Here is an 11086-nt window from a genome sequence, read left to right on the forward strand (position 1 = left end):
GAGGGATAGAGAGGGAGGGAGGGTGGGGGATGATTTTTATGTCATTTTTTTTCTGTCTCTTTTAAAACTATTGAGGTGATCACTTAGGTATATCAGCTTGTATCTTTTGAGGTGATTTCTTAGGTATATTGGCCTGATCTGTTAGGTGTATTGGTCTATCTCCAAAAAGCTTTCTTCATCTCCACATTAACTTTGGTTTGAAACCTCTAATCTCCTCCTATTTAATAATGGGCTAACTAAGCCATCACTCATTGTGAGAACACTCCAAGGCTCAGTCATATTCTTTGTCATTGAGAACATGTCCTATGTTCCTTGCCAGCTTCTCATTGCAGTTCTTCTGGTCCATGTCTTCCTGAGCCCTTTAGCTGTTGTAGCAGAGACAGAATGGGATAAGAGGAAGTGGGAGGTGATATGGAATCAAATGCCAACTGACAGTCATCAGGCACTCATGACAGTGCATGGCCTCAATCACAGTGGCCCTGGGTCTTCATTATTTGTCTCCTTCTTGTAATTAATCCCATTACTTACTTTTCAGATCCAAAGGCTCATAATACATACAGAATTGTGGCTCCCTGGATTGGTATGTACATCTGAAAGTGGGCACTCTGAAATTAGGGTTGGCAAAATCTCTCTCTGACTCACACAGAACAAGATTTGATGGGTCACTACCATGATTGCCACTAAATGAAGTCTCATTTCTTTTTTAATTAGTGTTTTAAAATCTATATGACAGCAAAATGCATTACAATTCATATTGCACATATAGAACACAATTTTTCATATCTCTGGTTGTATATAAAGTACTTTCACACCAATTCCTGTCTTCATACATGTATCTTTGGATAATGATAATCACATTCCACCATCAATTCTAACCCTATGCCCCCTTCCTTTCCCTCCCATCCCTCTGCCCTATCTAGAGTTCATCTATTCCTACATGCTCCCCCTCCCTACCCCACTATGAGTCAGCCTCCTTATATTAGAGAAAATATTTGGCATTTGTTTTTTTTGGGATTGGCTAACTTTACTTAGCATTATCTTCTCCAACACCATCCATTTACCTGCAAATGCCATGATTTTATTCTATTTTATTGCTGATTACTTTCCACTGTGTATAAATGCCACATTTTTTTATCCACTCATCTACTGAAGGACATCTAGTCTGGTTCCACAGTTTAGCTATTGTTGTGCTGCTATAAACATTGATGTGGCTGTGTCCCTGTAGTATGCTGTTTTTAAGTCCTTTGGATATAAACTGAGGAATATGATAGCTGGGTCAAATGGTGGTTCCATTCCCAATTTTCCAAGAAATCTTCATACTGCTTTCCATATTGGCTGTAGCAATTTGAAGTCCCACCAGCAATGTATGAATGTGCCTTTTTTTCCCACATCCTCACCAACACTTACTGTTGTTTGTCTTCATAATAGCTGCCATTCTGACTGGAGTGACATGAAATCTTAGAGTAGTTTTGATTTGCATTTCTCTAATGGCTGAGAAGTGTCTTTCAATCTAAACAGAACCCCCACCCCTCCTGCAAGCTGTTGTGAGCCCTCCTGAGGCTCACTGCTTCCACCTCTCCTTCTAGGTAACTCCAAACAGCCTCAGCCTGACATGGACTTGGGTACCTCTTTCTCTGGCCCACAAACCCTTTCTACATCTCCTTTGCAGCTGTCATAATCACAACAGATACACCAGCCCAACTGGGAAACTCATATTCCTGAAAAGTGCCAGTCATTACTGTCTTTGTCCAAAGATGTTCTGCCCTCTGGGTCTCTTACCCGAGTCCCACCCTCAGTCTCTCCCACATTGTCCCCAGACTTCCTCTCCTCCCATTGTCCACTCACTCATGTACACAACCATGTATGGCCCAGGGTACGGTTTGCTCCTGTTGAATGGGGAGACATGGTTCCAGCATCGCCGGATGTTGACCCCAGCCTTCCACTATGACATCCTGAAGCCCTACGTGGGAATCATGGCTGACTCTGTCAGAGTGATGCTGGTGAGTCTCTCTCTTTCATTCCCATTCACTCACTCAAAGCCCACACTCAGATTCCACAGCCTAACAGCCACCAAAGACAGTCACATGGAACAACAATCTCAGGCCATTACTGTGAGAGTCAGTTCTTCAAAAGTTGAAGGGGCAGAGTGGACCCAGGCAGCAGGATATGGTCACTTCCTTATGGTCTAAGGTAGACAGCATCATGGTGGATATAGACTCCCCTTCCTACTTCCAAGTCTTTAGCACAGTGGACTACAGGGGAAGTTGATCCATTGCACAGCAGGCCTGTGCAATGGCATCTTCAGTAGCACTGCAGATCCTGGGTAGGATTCTCTCAGGGTGGAGTTGAGGGCTTTCATGTGGACCTGAGTGACCCATGAAGTGATATGGACACCAGATCCACATCTCACAGTGAACCTGCACATCCACCATACCCATTAGAACTCAGATGAATGATCTAACAGTGTTCAGCAACTTTTTTTTGAAGGATAATGAAAAGACTTATTTTCAATATGTGGCTCATGAGTCTATTTGCTTGAAATTTTCTTGTCCTCATATTTGGTATTCTGCCAGTTTTTTAAGTCTAGCTCATGAATTTAAAACTTAAATGGTGGCCTATGAGCTTTTTTAGCAATTTAATGGTCATAAATGATTGCCCAAAATTCTAAATTAATAATATATTATGTAAATATTTGTTTCATTTTATAATAAAAATTTCTGAGAAAACATTGGAGTACAAATATTTGCTTCATACTCTTAATTTGCAAAAATGCATGTGACTCTGAGATTCAGGAAAGAATACCTGGAGATGCAGAGAAAGAGGTTATCCCTACAAGCATACGTCTTTTGGGGAACTGAATAGGATAATGACCTTCTCCCTCCCCAGGACAAATGGGAGCAGCTTATTGGACAGAACTCCCTGGAGATTTTTCAGCATGTCTCTCTGATGACCCTGGACACCATCATGAAGTGTGCCTTCAGCCACCAGGGCAGTGTCCAGCAGGAGAGGTCAGTGCCAAACCCATGAGGTAAGGGATACTTGTTCTAATCAACTGGTGTAAGTTTACCCAAGATTTGAGTGATGCATCTTGGACATTTACCACATTAAAATGAGAGATTCTTATTCTGGTCCCAGACCAAGCCCTGATTCCTGAGCAGACCCAAACATGCCCATCCACAGGTCCCTGATTCCTGAATGGGGTAGAAGTCTGATTGCTCGTGTCATCTTCTAAAGTCCCAATGCTTGCCGCAGTCTGGCTGGGCACAAATCCCGAGCCACTCAAGCAGGAAAAAACTTTATTTTCCGAACTCCCGTGAACACCACCCACACGGCCCTCCTAGGCACCACACATCAACCGGAACTCCCTCCACCAGAACTTCACCAACCAACACTGAACTCCCCAGGCATCCCTGCGAGAAGTCCAAAGTAGCGGGCACTCGAGGCGGACAGCAGGGGTCTATATACAATTGAATATATAACCTGTTTCAATCCAGCATCATCTTAATGGCTTGCCTCTCAATCATTACTTCTGGCAAAATGCCAGGGGCCATTCTGACTCGGCTGTGGCTCTCAACAAATGCTCACAAGGGATGTAACACAGATATAAGGTGTCAGTGTTGTCTGTCCCAATCATTCAGTAATCTCCATATAGAACCCACACTGCTTCCAGGTCATGTGGCCCCATAGTATAATGTGTTCTGCAATCTCTCCATCAGGAATTCCAAGTCCTACATTCAGGCTGTTGGGGATATGAACTACCTATTTTTATCTCGTGCGAGGAATGTCTTTCACCAGAACGACACCATCTACAGACTGACCTCTGATGGCCGCTTGTTCCACCATGCCTGCCAGCTTGCCCATGAGCACACAGGTTCTGTCTCTAATCCTGTCTACTTTCCTTTACCAGGTTCAGTCTAAGAGGTAGGGCCATGGCCCCTGAGACAGAGGCAGGACATCTGCTAACAATGGAAAGAAACTAGGACACCCTCATGCTGGACACTATCTTTCTGAAAGTGTTAGGAGCTGAGATGTTAGTGTGTCAGGTACAGCACAATACCAGTATCATCACTTAAGCAGTGTTGAATGATACCTATCCCATCAGCATTCAACAGGGACTCCCATGGCTTTGTTCTGGAGGGAGGCTTGGCCTGCATCAGATGGTGCTAGACTCCCACACACCCACTCACCTGTGCATCCTGAGCTCCACAGGACACCCAGATTGTCATGGGGTAAAATGGCTTATTAGGGGTTGCTGTAGCTGTGTTTTCTACCTGGTAACTCCTATCCTGGGACAGATCAAGTGATCAGGCAAAGGAAGGCTCAGCTGCAGAATGAGGGAGAGCTGGAGAAGATCAGGCAGAAGAGGCACTTGGATTTCTTGGACATCCTTCTGTGTGCCAAAGTGAGTATGTGGTGGGTGGAAAAACCAGAGGCTTTGCCTAGGAGAGGGAGGGACAAACCCTGCTCTCTCATCCATGGCCTCCCCAGATGGAGAATGGGAGCAGTCTGTCTGATGAGGACCTGCGTGCCGAGGTGGACACCTTCATGTTTGAGGGCCATGACACCACAGCCAGTGGTATCTCCTGGATCTTCTATGCTCTGGCTGCACACCCTGAGCATCAGAAGAAGTGCAGGGAGGAGGTCCAGAGCCTCCTGGGGGATGGAGCCTCCATCACCTGGTGAGTGAGAGCTCAAGAGGTGGGAGAGCCCTGCCTCTGGTAGGGACAAGGTGCTGGTCTTCCTGGGCCCTGCCTGCCCCTCAGGATGGCCTTCACCTCAGGGACCACCTGGACCAGATGCCCTACACCACCATGTGCATCAAGGAGGCCCTGAGGCTCTATCCACCAGTATCAGGTGTGAGCAGAGATCTCAGCAAACCTATCACTTTCCCTGATGGACGCTCCCTACCCAAAGGTATGACCTTTCTATACTTACCTAATCTCTCCCTAGGGAAAGGTGGACCAAAGATCCACATGTTCTTTAGATCTTATGAGCCTCTCTCAGCCTCCCTTTCTTCCTTTGTAGAAAAGATAGTTACTCTGAAATTTGTATGACTCTTATGAAATGCTGGACAGAGAGCTTGAAATCAGAAAAATCTCAACTAAAAAATGCCAACTTATGGATTCAATATTAACCTACAGATATTATACTTGTGATTATCAGTACTAGAGAAGAGCAGGGTAGAGAGATAATCATACAGGGTCAATGAGTTGTGGTTTTTATTTTTTTTAATGCCTCAAGGCAAATGAAGGAGATCATGAAAACCCATGTTACAAGTCAATGTGGCCCAGAATCTAAGGATTTTCAGGTTGATAGAAAGGAGAAGCTGATATTTCTACCCTGTTACGAAGCCACCCATTGGCTCACCCAGCATTGAGTCTGATCCTTGCTCTGCTACATGCCAGCTATGTGAATATAAAAAAGATAAGCAACCTCACTGAAAATCCAGTATCTCATAAGAAAATGGGTGTAAACCTGTGTATTCTGAAGGGTGCTTGTGAGGGTCGGGTGAGTTCATGTATCCTTTCCGCTGTTTCATGGAAGGTACTAGATGGATAGTATTCATTTCGTGTAAGCAGTGAGTCTCCGATATTTTCTTGGTCTTATTCCTAGGCTCACAGTTTTCCGTTCCTCACCTTCACTCAGATGCTTTGCCATGACAACGCTACCTTCCTGTGGTAAAATCATCCTGCTCAAAGTGATGATATCTGGGACGCATACAACTCGTGTGTGCAGGTGTCCTGCTGTTTCAGAGACAGAGTTCCAGGCCACTGGCATAAATAATCTTTTTTCTGTCTCCTAACTGTCCCACAGGTTTCGTGGTCACACTCTCCTTTTATGGCCTTCACCATAACCCAAAGGTGTGGCCAAACCCAGAGGTATGAGGCCTTGTGGGGGTGGAGAAGGGGATGATCTGTTAAGACCAACACATCCTCCTTCTTCCACCTCTGTGGATCCTGTCCCCTCCATGGCTGGAAAGCAGGGACTTGATCCCAATTTGTCTTGGCCCTGCTGCTCTCTCTGCAGGTGTTTGATCCTTCTCGATTTGCACCTGGATCTTCTCGACACAGCCACTCCTTCCTGCCCTTCTCAGGAGGATCAAGGTGAGATGTCCTCTAAGTGGCAATGGGGTGGGGAGATCAGGAATTCTCTGACACATACCCAATGTTTGTGATCCCCTCATTTTCTATGTGGCTTCTTCATGGAGGCCCTTGTTGGTTGGTTTTTGTGGGTAGACGGTGTTGTGCGTTTGTGTCTGTGCCCCAAAGACAGGACACACTGTGGAGAGTTTGACCCACTGCTCTTTCCAATGGCCCACCACCAAAATACACAGAAGTTTTCCCAAGTGTCATTTTATCTTGGTGTTTTATTCATTTTGGAGAAAGAATTTTTAGAATCAGATTTTCATAGGCAAACTATCCTTTGGGTGTTTGTTTTCCTCAATTGTAAGGTTTTAAGAGGTGGACTTCTTTTTCTTCTCACATTTGAATGAGATCATCCCATTTTCTGCTTAATTCTTCAGTGGCCACTGAAGAATTTTGAAATATTTCCAAATATTTAGAATTATAAAAACCTCGTTGTTCTTACTGTAAAACCATCTGTGTAAAGTTTGCAGCCTGTTGGAGAAGGGTGGATAACAGTGATTGTGATTTCATGCAGTTTTGGGTCTGACCTCCAATTTTTGGTCTCATATTAATTGTCACATTCAGTTTCTATCTGGCCAGTCATCAAAATTCTACATGTGGAGGATGATCTCTACTCATAGTTCATGGTATAGGATGAGGAAGCTAAATGCCTCTGAGAGAAAACTCACTACTAACTTGACACAAAGCACATACTGTCATGTACACTCACAAACTCACCTGAAGTAGCTGTTGAGCTGGATAGTCCCACACCACAGGGGCTGCGGTGAAAACCCAGCAATGTTATGGGAATCAGCCTTTGACATAAACCTACTAAATAATTAGTAGAAAGGTTTTTCTGGGTCAAAAATTCTGTGAATGTTACAAGTGTAGTCAAGTTTTGAAGAACAGGCATTAAGATTGTCCATGGAGAAATCATATTTCTCAGATAAAATTTATCCTGGTCGGATTCCACCTCTTGGGTCCCCTTCTTCCTCCGGGAGAAGTCTTTTCTGCTGTCCTTTAATAAAATTCTAATTTCTACTCTGAAAAAAAAAATTTATCCTGGAATTGAAAACTAGCTTCAAATCATGACACTGATGTTGTAGGGCAGAACAGCATAAGTAGCTCAATTTTTAGGTAGAAATGTTTACATTTTGTGTTCCATTGCATTTCATTTTATTTTTGTAGTTCAACATATCTGAGTCAAATACAAATGTATTGAAAAATATGTTTCTCTGTGTCAAGTGCTGTGCTCTGAGGCAGGTTGCTGCTCTTGGTTCAGACACCTACAATTGAGATAGACATCACTCTTTCCATAATTTTTTCACTTTCTCATCACTCATTGAACATTGATGCAAGTTTCTTTGTCCCTGGTACTGTTGGAGGCCATAGGTTGTGGTGGCTACTTGAATAAAAACTCTAATGGTAGCTTGGAAGAGAGAAGGACAACCAGCAGAGGGTTAAGGGTCAGCTGGCCATTGTCCTGAGCCTTGAGGATGTTCAGGCAGAGTGGAAGGAGGACATCCTCAGCAACCTCAAGAATATGAGCTGAAGCAGGAAGTAGGGCTGGACAGGTGAGAGGTGGGTGAGGCAGTAGCCCACAGAGGGTGTACAGGGAGGTGAGGCCTTGGATACTGCCCTTACTGGTGGAGGGCATGGGAGTAAGGAGGGAGGGGAATCAGGGAGATCAGTGAAGCCTGGAAGAAGAGACTGAAGATGGCAAGAGGGATATTTCTGGAGTAGAAACCTAGAGATGCTGGTGGACCAAGGGTGTGAGGGGAGGCTGGAGCCTGACCACTGGGTGGGAGGCAGATGGGGATCAAAGCTTACAGATCCCCAGCACAATGTCCTAATAAGATGACTCTGACATCTGATTCTGCCATCAGAATCCTTTGACACCAGAGATATGATCCCGGGGAGTGTGGTCCACACATTCCCATGCAGTCCAGACCAGTGATAACCACACTGATGAATCCGAAACCATCAGTAGAGAGACTCAACTAGCCAATGACTTATTCTTAAAATGGAAAGTGTTATTAGACTTGATTGTTCAGTGTGCTAGCCTTACCTTACCTTAGCAGAGATTTCATGTCCATGAGTATAGAAGTGGGGCCAGAGCTTTCCATAGATGAATAGGGCCTTATCAAAGGGCAGGAGAGTGTGAATCCAGGCTAGAAACAGAGGTGTATGCCACCTCTAATTAAAGGAGGTTTCTGAATCTTTGTTCTTATCAGGAGCTCAGGGCTCAAGGCCTCCCCAGCTCAGAGTGGGGCCTGAGACCACTTTCTTTGTCTCTGCCTGGTTCAGGAACTGCATTGGGAAACAATTTGCCATGAATGAGCTGAAAGTGGCCGTGGCCCTGACTCTACTTCGTTTTGAGCTACTGCCAGATCCCACCAGGATTCCTGTACCCATGGCACTAATTGTGTTGAAGTCCAAGAATGGAATCCACCTGCATCTCAGGAAGCTCCAATAATTCTGGTGGAAGAGAAGAAGTCTTTGGGCCAGCTGCTTGAAATTTTGAGTTTCTGTCACCTGTTCCTGTGCACCTTCCATTGTCCCAAAAATGCTTTCCATCTTTCCACCTGCCCTTCTTCCCACCTGCCTGCTCTCCTGCCTCTTTGTCTCATCTAACTCTAGGCTCCCTACCTGCTTTTTTTCTATGTGTCTCCCACCTGCCTATATCTTTGTCCCCTGATAACCTGCATGTCCATTTCCTTGTCTGTTCCTTTACCTTACTTGTGCTGCTTGTCTGTCCATCTATGAGTTTCTTACTGCTGCTATAAAAAGTGAGAACAACCTCAATGGCTTTGTATGACAGAAATCTAGTTACTTATGGTCCTGAATAACAGAGTTCTAACATGGGTTGCCTTGAGTTGCAACCAAGATAATGGTGCTATCACTGCACATCCATGGCCATTGGTGTGCCTCACCCTTTTGTCATTTCCATTATCTAGAGCTGCATTGCTGGACTTCATGATCTATGGTCAATATTCAAATCCTGCAACACCTTTGACTCTCTCTACTTCTGTCTTTATATCCAATCTCTATCATAAGGACCTTTGTGATAACAATGTGCCCACGTGATAATAGAGAATATCATCATAGTTCTCCCAGGTCAAGGATGTGTACATTGGTTGAGCCATTATTCAGCCTAGCATACTTCCTTCCTGTCACCCAATCTATCCATGTATATCTCTCCTAATATCTATTATCTAAGCCTCTTTGTCTTTTCTCCCTTCTGCATAAAGTTCACAAAGTTGGATATAGTGTCTGTCTTTCCTTAAAAGGTGATGGAGGGATGGGAAAAGAAAAGAAAAAGGTCCCTTCTGAGGTAGAAGATGATATCTGCCTGGCCAGATGCAGCCCACCCACTCCAAGTGGCTTTATTCATGGGACCTCCTCATGTCACACAATTGCCCATTGGTTCCATGTAACTGATCTTAGAACTCCCTGGTAGTTCATTAAGAGAAATTCACATCTTTGGGGTAAAAGAATAGGCCTACATTCTATCCAAGGGTTAATACTCCTCTTAATTGAACCTTCTAAATATCAAGACAGAGCCTGAAATGAGCAGCAGTGCCACATGGTGGTGCCTTGCACCCTGAATGGCCATCCCCCAGCCATTCCTAGCCTATGGACTCAAACCATAGACTGAGGTCTGTTTGTAGTGTGACATCACCTTCTGTTCTCTACATGGGCTTCTCCCCCAGTGGTGCCAGCAGTCAGGGTCTTCCTCCCAGGTTCCTGGCTGCCCAGGTCCCTGGACAAATTCAGCCCTGAACTAGAAGGAACCAGAGAAGGCAGGCTGGACATGAAGTGCCTGGTTCAATATGAAGGAGGAAGAGTGAGGTGGGAATGTCCTGGAGAGGCTGAATGGCAGTCTTCTGGCATCAGGTGGGACAGGAGGGTTCATGCTAGCCATGCTCAGAGATCAGAGGTCAAGGGGAGCTAACTACCATCATGACACTCAGTCCTGTGGAAGCAAAGGAGAAGCTGTACATGAGAGCAAGTGTCAATGTCTGAGTCCAAGAAGTCGAGACCTGACCCTGACCCAAGAGCAGGAGAAGGTTAGAAGAGGGAGAAATCTGAATGTCCACATGTAATGAGTGACTTGGGTACTTATCACTTCCATACACATAAAATAGCCAAAATCGCTTGGAGAGTTGAAAGAGCCCACAGAAAGGCAGAAAATGTTTCAAGTTAAATGAAGATATCAGAAGAACTCCTGTATTCAACAACAAAAATACAACCATCACATGCAAAAAAATAGGCACAGAATTTCAATAGACACTTCTTTCCTCTGAAGAATATGGGTATGTGGCCAAGAGAAGGACATAAAGATATGATCAACATCATTTGTTGTTAAAATAGTTATGTAAATTAACACCAGAATTAGACACTCCTTGAGGTGTGCTTTAAATTAAATTATTATATAAGGAGAACAAGAAATGTTGAATAGAATGTGCACAACTTTGGAAGTCTTATGCATCACAAGTAAAGGTGAGTTGGTACAGTCAACTAGGAAACAAGATAGAAAAAAATCAGGAAAAAAAAGAAAGCTTGAAATAGAATTAGTATAGGATTCAGGAGTTTCACTACCAGGTGTTTACCTCAATAAAAGTGGCTACTAAAATAGATACTGGTAAGTTTATTGCAGTATTGTTCACAAGAACCTTATGCACACCCAATGTCCATTAAAAAATAAATGGATACCAATAAAATATTGCCTATGCAGTTAAATATTATTCAGTTTTGGAAATCTATATAGTCTGATACCTGGTATAGCATGAAGGGTCTTGACAAGACTATGCTCAGTGAAATAAGCAGTACACAAAAAGACAAATCTTCTAGGCTTCCAGTCATCTCTAGTAGAATAGGTGATTTCATGAAGCCCCAAAGAAAGTTAGAAAATGTAGATTAGAGATTATGAAGGATTGGGGAAAGGGAGAATGGGTTGT

General features: G+C 44.0%; 1 pseudogene; it reads left to right on the top strand.

Annotated features, from left to right (window-relative positions):
* LOC107141792 overlaps window positions 1-9390 on the top strand; it is an 18333-nt pseudogene extending 8943 nt beyond the window's left edge.
* Window positions 9391-11086: the final 1696 nt, after the last annotated feature.

The sequence above is a fragment of the Marmota marmota genome, unplaced genomic scaffold, assembly GCF_001458135.2.
Source record: "Marmota marmota marmota unplaced genomic scaffold, marMar, whole genome shotgun sequence".
NCBI classification, from domain to species: Eukaryota; Metazoa; Chordata; class Mammalia; order Rodentia; family Sciuridae; genus Marmota; species Marmota marmota.